General features: G+C 41.7%; 1 pseudogene; it reads left to right on the top strand.

Annotated features, from left to right (window-relative positions):
• The first annotated feature begins 4,741 nt into the window (after positions 1-4,741).
• Positions 4,742-6,225, top strand: LOC143435669 (putative sperm motility kinase W pseudogene; annotated as a pseudogene).
• Positions 6,226-7,679: the final 1,454 nt, after the last annotated feature.

The raw sequence follows: 7,679 nt of genomic DNA, 5'->3' as shown, positions 1-7,679 counted from the left end.
TTACCTGTTCATGAAAAGGAGAAACATTGTGAAATGTATATTCATTTCTAAATATTATCAATAAATAATTCTTTTTTTTACATAACAAAGGTATACATGAAAGGCAACATCTTTAACACTGTGAACCTGAAAGACCAACATGCAAGTATCATAGGAGACTTTACAAATGAATGTGCTTTACTGAATAGATTCAGAAAGCTTCATCCATAGGGAGGTCAGACAGCATTGAAGATATGTATATTGTTTTTCCCACCACAATGCTGCTTATTCAGAATCATAGTTAAGTTTAAAACACACACTTTAAATGAATCCATTCTATAATCTATAACTTCACTATAAAAACAAAATAAATATAAAATATAATTCTATTTTATTTTATTGCTATTATTTGAAGTTGAGGTTTAAAATTGGGTCCTGTTCTTCCTTTTTTCAGATGAACCATTATATTTTCTTCCACCTTCCTTTTATTAAATATAAATCCTTATTTCATACAACACATTCTGATAGTTTTCCTCCCTCTACTACTCCCAGTTCCTCTGTAACACACACAAACACACAAACACACACACACACACCAACACACACAAACACATACATTCCTTCTCTTATATCTGGGTTCAGTCCATTTCTTCCTCTCATTAGAAAAGAACAGGGTTCTTAGAGATAATAACATAACATATCCAAATAAAATAAAGTAAGATAAAAAACTCCATTGTATTAAAGTTGGACAAGCTAAGCCAACAGAAAGTAAAAGACCCCAACACAAGGCAAAAGAATCAGAGGCTCACACATTTACACTTTCCTAGAATATATACAGAGGATCCTTGTAGACTTCTGCAGGCCTTGCAATTCCTACTTCAGTTTCCATGAGTTATTTGAGTTTTGTTAATTTATTTTAGATGGCTTTACTCTCCTGGTCTTCTATCCCCTGCAGCTTCCTAATTCCTAGAATAGAAAAGCAGTCTTTATAATCATTATTACAGAATTTGAACAGTACAAATATTCATTAATTTTCAGAATAAATTTAAAAATCTTGTAATATGGGAATTGATAGATTAAGGTAAATGACCAAAGTATCAATGGGTCCAAGATTTCTGTATTTCAGTCGGTTAGAAGTGATTGTAATTATACAGATTTTTTCTCATATTTATATATCATTCTACTTACTCCCTTAGTACAAGCACTTAAGTAAAAAATTAAGAAAAATATTTAGGCTTCAAACATTATTTCTCAATCAGATATTATAAATTTGTACATAACTCACTTTGCAATGCTGACAGAATTAAGTTTGTTCCTCTTGAACAATGTGAAGTAAACTGAGGATTTCTAATCCATGGTAAGTCATGCAAGTTCCAAAAATAGAAACCGTTATGCATGCACAGTTATAGAATATACAATTATACACATTTAAAGAATGGAGTTGTGTCAGAATCCTGAATGCTTGTGAGAAAGCCCCAAGGAAACAAGATGTGAATCTTGTAGCCTCAGTTTCTTCAAACACAAAATTGTTCTTGGAGTGTTTTGTGCTCCTCCCAGGGGTACTGGATAGGCGTGTTTACTTCAGCTGTTGTTATTCACATGCCTCCATGGAAATACAGGTTTTTGTCATGTGTGCCTTGTCCTTGTAATTGAAATCCTTACTCCTGTGACTCTTTTTCTTTATCTTTTCTTTCTTTCTCCTGCCCTGCCCCATGTTTCCCACCCACACACACCCTGGACTTCAAGTCTCTGCAAGGTTAGGTGCTTCATCTCCCATTGAAGCCCCAATGTAGCCCAGCTGGAACACTTCACAAGGACAGGCAACAGCTTCTAATACAGCCCCCATTCCAGTTATCTGTGACTCACATGAAGACTGGGATGCACATCTACTACATATGTGTGGGGAGTCATAGGTCCAGCTCGTCTATGAGCTTTGTTTGGTGCTTCAGTGGGATAAGGCTCTGAGAGTCACAAGGGTCCATGTTAGTTGACTCTGCTGGTCTCCTTGTGGCATTTCTATCCCACTGGGTGTCTGCAATCCTTCTTCCTGTTCTTCCGTAGGAGTCACCAGGCACCATCCACTGTTTGTCTCTAGTTGTCTGTATCTGTCTGAGTCAGCTCTTGGGTAGAACCACTCAGAGCACATGATCTGGCTTCTGTCTGGAAGCAAAAAAAAGTATCACTAGTAGTGTTATGGATTGGTGCTTACCCATGGCCTTAAGTTGGGCTGGTTATAGGATGGCCATTCCCTTAGTTTCTGCTCCTTGATCTATGCCTACATTTCTAATATATAGGATAAATTTGGGGTTGAAAGTTTTGTGGGTGGGTTGGTGACTCTGTAGTTCCACTGGGGTTTCTGCCTGGCTACAGGTGGCAGCCTCTTCAGGTTGCATTTCCCCAGTGTAGAAAGTCACAGCTAAGGTCATCTTCTTTGATTCTTGGGTACCTCCCGTATCCCATGTTTCTTTCTTGTTCTGTAGATTCCCACCAACTTCTCACCCCAGTCAGTTGCAAATATCTATTAATTTTCATGGCCATCTAGCCATCTCTCCTTCTCTTACCTGGCCCTAAACCCCATATTCCCCCTCCCCATCACCCTGCTTTCCAGTTCCCTCCCTCTATCTGCCTTTTATGAGTATTTCATTCCCCCTTCAAAGTGAGATGCAATCTTATGCTTTTCTTCTTGGTTAGCTTCTTTGAGTCTGTGGAGTGTAACATGGTATATGCATTTTATGGCTAATATACAGTGATAACTGATTCCATGACATGCATGCCTTTTTGGGACTGAGTTACCTCACTCAGGATGATAATCTCAAGTTTGATCCATTAGCCTGCATAATTCACGATGTCTTTGGTTTTTTATTGGGTATTTTATTTATCTGCATTAGAGACATCATCTCCTTTCCCCATCCCTCCCCAAGGAACACCCATTCCATCCCCCTCCTTCTTCTTGCTTTTATACCATTTTAATTACATGCAAGTATTAAGGTCAGTTCTAAGTTGAGAAACTAGCAAATACAATAGATGCAAATAGTCAAGGAACAAGCAAGACAATAAACACAAATAGTCAAAGAACAAGCAAGGCAGCAAAGTCCTGTGATCACTGTTTCTAAGGGCTTATCAGGATGACTTAAATATCTGGGCCTACTTCCCTGTCTTAGCCCAAAGTCATTTTCATGCCTGTAGCCTACTTCTTTGTTCTATCCTAAGATTTAGATTCCTGCCTGTAATTACTTTTTTATTTTAGCCGCATGTTAGATTCCTGGCTGAAGTCCAATTTTACCTCTTTGCCAATGTCAGATTCATGACAAGCAGCACATTTCCTTGTCCTTGGCCAATGTCAGATTCCTGCCAAGCAGCCCCCACAGCTCTCCACTTTCCCCACTTTTTTATTTCATAAAAAAGACTGAACCCGTCTTAGATCTTTCAGACAAGAATGCCTTTCTTACCCATCATGGAATATTCATTACCAAATCAATGCACTTCTGTCTTAGGTTAGCAAGGCTCTGTGCATTATTTTACCCATCCTTGGCTTGCCAGCCTGTTAAATTAATAACTTTTTCCTATTCCATTGTGTAGATGTACTACAAATTTTTTGTTTGTATCTTTGTATAATTTATTGTTTTATCCATTCCTCTATTGCAGGACATTTAAGGTGTTTTGTTTTGTTTTGTTCATGGCTATTTTATTATTTCTCTGTTTTGCTTTGTTTTGTTTTGGATGATCTCTTAATTGGTGAGAGAGGGGTGTTGAAGTTTCTCACTATTTTTTCTTTTTTATACTTTTCATATTTTTCTTTTTATTGGATATTTTATTTATTTACATTTCAAATGTTATACCCTTTCCCTTTTCTGATTTCTGCTCTGGAACCACCCTGTCCCCTCTTCTGGCCCACAGCTTCTATGAGAGTCCACAGATACACACACACACACACACACACACACACACACACACACACACACGTCTGCCTCCCAGCCTTGGCATTTCCCTACACTGGGGACTCAAATCTTCCCCAGAACAAGAGTCTCTTCCCACATTAATGTCCAACAAGGCCATCCTCTGCTACATATGGGGCCAGAAGCATGGGTCCCTCCATGTGTACTTTTTGGTTGGCAGTTTAGTCTCTGGAGCTCTTGGGGGGGGGGGGGTTGGTTGGTTGATATTGTTGTTCTTCCTATAAAGTTGCAAACCCTTTCAGCTCTTTCAATCTTTTCTCTAACTCCTCCTTTGGAAAACCTATGCTCAGTCCAATGGTTGGCTGCAAGCATCTGCCTCTGTATTTGTCAGGCTCTGGAAGAGCCGCTCAGCAGACAGCTATATCAGGCTCCTGTCAGCAAGCAATTCTTGGCATCTACAATAGTGTCTGGGTTTGGTGTCTGTATATGGAATGGATCCCCATGTGGGGCAATCTCTGGAGGGCCTTTCCTCCAGTGCGTCCTACACATTTTGTCTCTATATTTGCTTCCATTAAGTATTTTGTTTCCCCTTCTATGAAGAACTGGAGAATTACACATGTTGATCTTTTTTCTTGAGCTTCATGTAGTCTGTGAATTGCATCTTGGTTATTCCAAGCTTTGGGGCTAATATCCACTTATCAGTGAGTGTATAAGACTGTGGACTGGCCTGCTGTATTTGTCCATACAGAACAGGGAGCTGGTTTTGGTGACCTGTGGGACTCCTTCATAGCTGTCTAGTTTGTGAGTTGTTGGGTCTTTATACCTCACAATCTGTATGCAGCAGAGCACAGGGAACAGTTAGCCTCATGGCCAGAAACCCCAAAAAGAAGAATTTGAGGAGTCAGTATAGGGGGCTTTTCTATCTTGGTGGGGGTTCATTTTTCACTGTGAAATTGTCCTGAAACCTGAAAAGCAAAGCCTTGGTTGTCATAAAAACAGTAGAGATCGCAAAGAATAACATTGGCGTTATCTTGTCAGAAAGAGCATGTTTTTAGTTGGGGACACTAGACCATCCTAACATCATTCACCTCTTTCAGGTTCAAGGCACATTCACTTTGTAATGGAACATACTCTGGGAGGAAGGTTATTAGAATTAATACAAGACAATGGCCAAATGCAGGAGTAAAAGGCAAAGAATATATATGGGCAGATAGTGGCAGCCATAAACTACTGCCATGACCTTGGAAATATCCATTGAGACATTACACCCCAAAATATACTGGAAGATGCAGAGGGCAATGTGAAGTTGACAGACATTTGGGCTGGCCATCAAGCACAGACCTGACAGCTTACTGAAACAGAAGTGTGGGACCAAGGGCTTTCATGCCCCAGAGCAGGTAATAGGGGAAGTGTATGATGGCAGGAAGACAGATGTGTGGAGTTTGGATGTGCTACTATATTTTGTCACCACTGGGTACTACCCTTTCACAGGAAGCATCAGGAAAGAGATGGAGAATAAGATCACCGCAAGGACCTAAAACATTCTACCTTACTTCTCTGTGCAACTTAAAAACCTAATTCACCAGATCCTCACAGTGTTCCCCTAAGATGAGGCCCTCTGTTGAAGACACTGAGAGACATCCATTGGTGAAGAAATGTGACATAGATATACCAATTCATAAAAACCCAGATTCCAACATCATACACATGCTCTGTGTCCTGTGGTTTAATGCCAGTGATATCTTGGAATCCCTGCATAAAAACTGGTTCAATGAAAAGATGGGGACATATTTACTTTTAAAAGAGCAGGTATGCAAAGGGATAGAGCACACATCAACCACACATCAGCCAAGCCTGCGGATCCCTGCCCTGCACCACCGCCATCACCAGCCAGTGCATATCTCTAATTCAGGTCTTCCCCTAAAATGAAGGGCCAGAAACTCAATTTTGGCCTCCTTCACATCTGGCATTCAGGATGGATGAGGCCTGTTGGCCTGACACTATCAGGACAGTGGCCAGAAGTGTCTCTATGCCTCCTATTGCACTACACTGTCCCACAAAGAAGAGCAGTGCTTCCACCTGTGCCCTCCATCCTGGAGATGTGGCTGCCCCATGTGTCTTTAGCACCATATCATAAGATGAAATGTGCATGCCACCTGAACAAGACTTTGCTGTAAAAACATCATTTCTCCCTCTGAAGATTGGGTGCTTCAAGAGACTAGGCAGGAGAATCAGGTATTGCCTATCAAAACTTTGTTGTTTCCCCCGGGCTCCAACCACAAACACCCAGCAGCATTTGTCCTTAAAGAAAGTGGCTCCCCTGAAAGAGGCCGGATGCAGAAACCAATGAAAGGGCAGGCAAATATGGGAGTGTGCTTCTCAGCTCTGAATTTTTGTCTCTGACTTTATTCATGTCTTCTCATTGGAGAAATCAAAAACGGGCATTTTCTGGGGTCTCTTGGGATGCTCAGATGTATTTCTACTCCAGCTGGATTAAAGTCTGCTCCTTGGCTTACCATCTGAGGAAGAAATCTTGTTGGATAATGCCTAGGTGGTATCTGATACAATTAAACTAGCAGTAATCAGCAAGTGACTGAGTACAGCCAGGGTAAAGTGGGCATGTTGAGCTTTCCTCCATGCTGAACATATTCAGATCGACACTGTGCTTGGGGATCTAGTGCCTAGCAGAGCGACCATGGCAAAGTACAAAGGGACCAGCCTAGTGTCTTTCTACAATTCAATTGGACAGGCAGAGTGTGCAGAACCCTGTGAAGTCTGACATTGATGCTTGGATACCTACATGGAGAAGCAGATCTGGATACCCAGTTCCTGTGTATCAGGCATGCTCCTTAGAGAGGAGATGGTTGCAGTGTCTCCAGAATCTCACTGTGGCATTTAGAGCCTTGGCATACACTATTATGCTAGTCTTATGGAAAGGGTCCATAACTTCTCCCATCTCTGCGTTTGATCCAGAGTCCTTCCCTCCTGAGACCTTCGGCTCTTACATTAGTGTCATCCACCAAGAGAGTTCTCATTCAGTAGGAGGTTCACAGAAGGGATGAGACTGCCAATGTCCATGGTACCAGGTTGAAGTCCCCCTCAAGTCTAATGTGTTTCCCTCCTTCAGCTTCTCTTCTGCAGATGATGGTGCTGTGCTACAGAAGCTGGTGCTTGCGAGGCCAGGAAGGTCCTGGATCCCTGACCATGAGGACAGTGGTTCATTGGGGCTGAGGATCACACCTCAGAATCACAATACTGAACTAGAAACACAAAGTAAAATTCTCCTACCTGAGCAAGGTATGCTTAAAAGAGGGGAGGCTATTGTACACAGGGACCAATGTCCAGATGGAACCTAATATGATGATCTGGTGCCTGGCAGAGGATCAATTGCCAAGGCTCTAATGGTCCACCTCAAAGTATCCCTGCGACTCAGAAGGACACCAGGGTCTGAGCTCTGTGGTTGCTGTATCAGTGTGGAGCATCTGCCAAGAATGGAAACCAGCATCTGTAGACAAGGGAAAGGCTGAAGTCCCACACTTAGGTGAGATGTGAGCCTACCTCCTAGATTGTCTATGTGAAGTGGTAATTCTCTTCACATACCTGACTTCATTCTTACCCACAAGGAGGAAGGGTGTAGACCGGCTTTGAGATGTGACACCAGCTTCAAAATTGTCTGTGTGAAATGGTATGATCTGTCCTTTTTTCAGTTGCCATTCAATAGGCATAGTGATGTGCAAGGCTCTTTCTAGGCACTAGTTCCCAGATCATGAGTGTGATGGACAAGCTCTGCACAAGGAGCTGATA

This window comes from Arvicanthis niloticus, chromosome 22, assembly GCF_011762505.2.
Source record: "Arvicanthis niloticus isolate mArvNil1 chromosome 22, mArvNil1.pat.X, whole genome shotgun sequence".
Lineage (NCBI taxonomy): Eukaryota > Metazoa > Chordata > Mammalia > Rodentia > Muridae > Arvicanthis > Arvicanthis niloticus.
The sequence above is the reverse complement of the archived record's forward strand: the minus strand, read 5'-3'. Positions and strand labels throughout refer to the sequence as shown.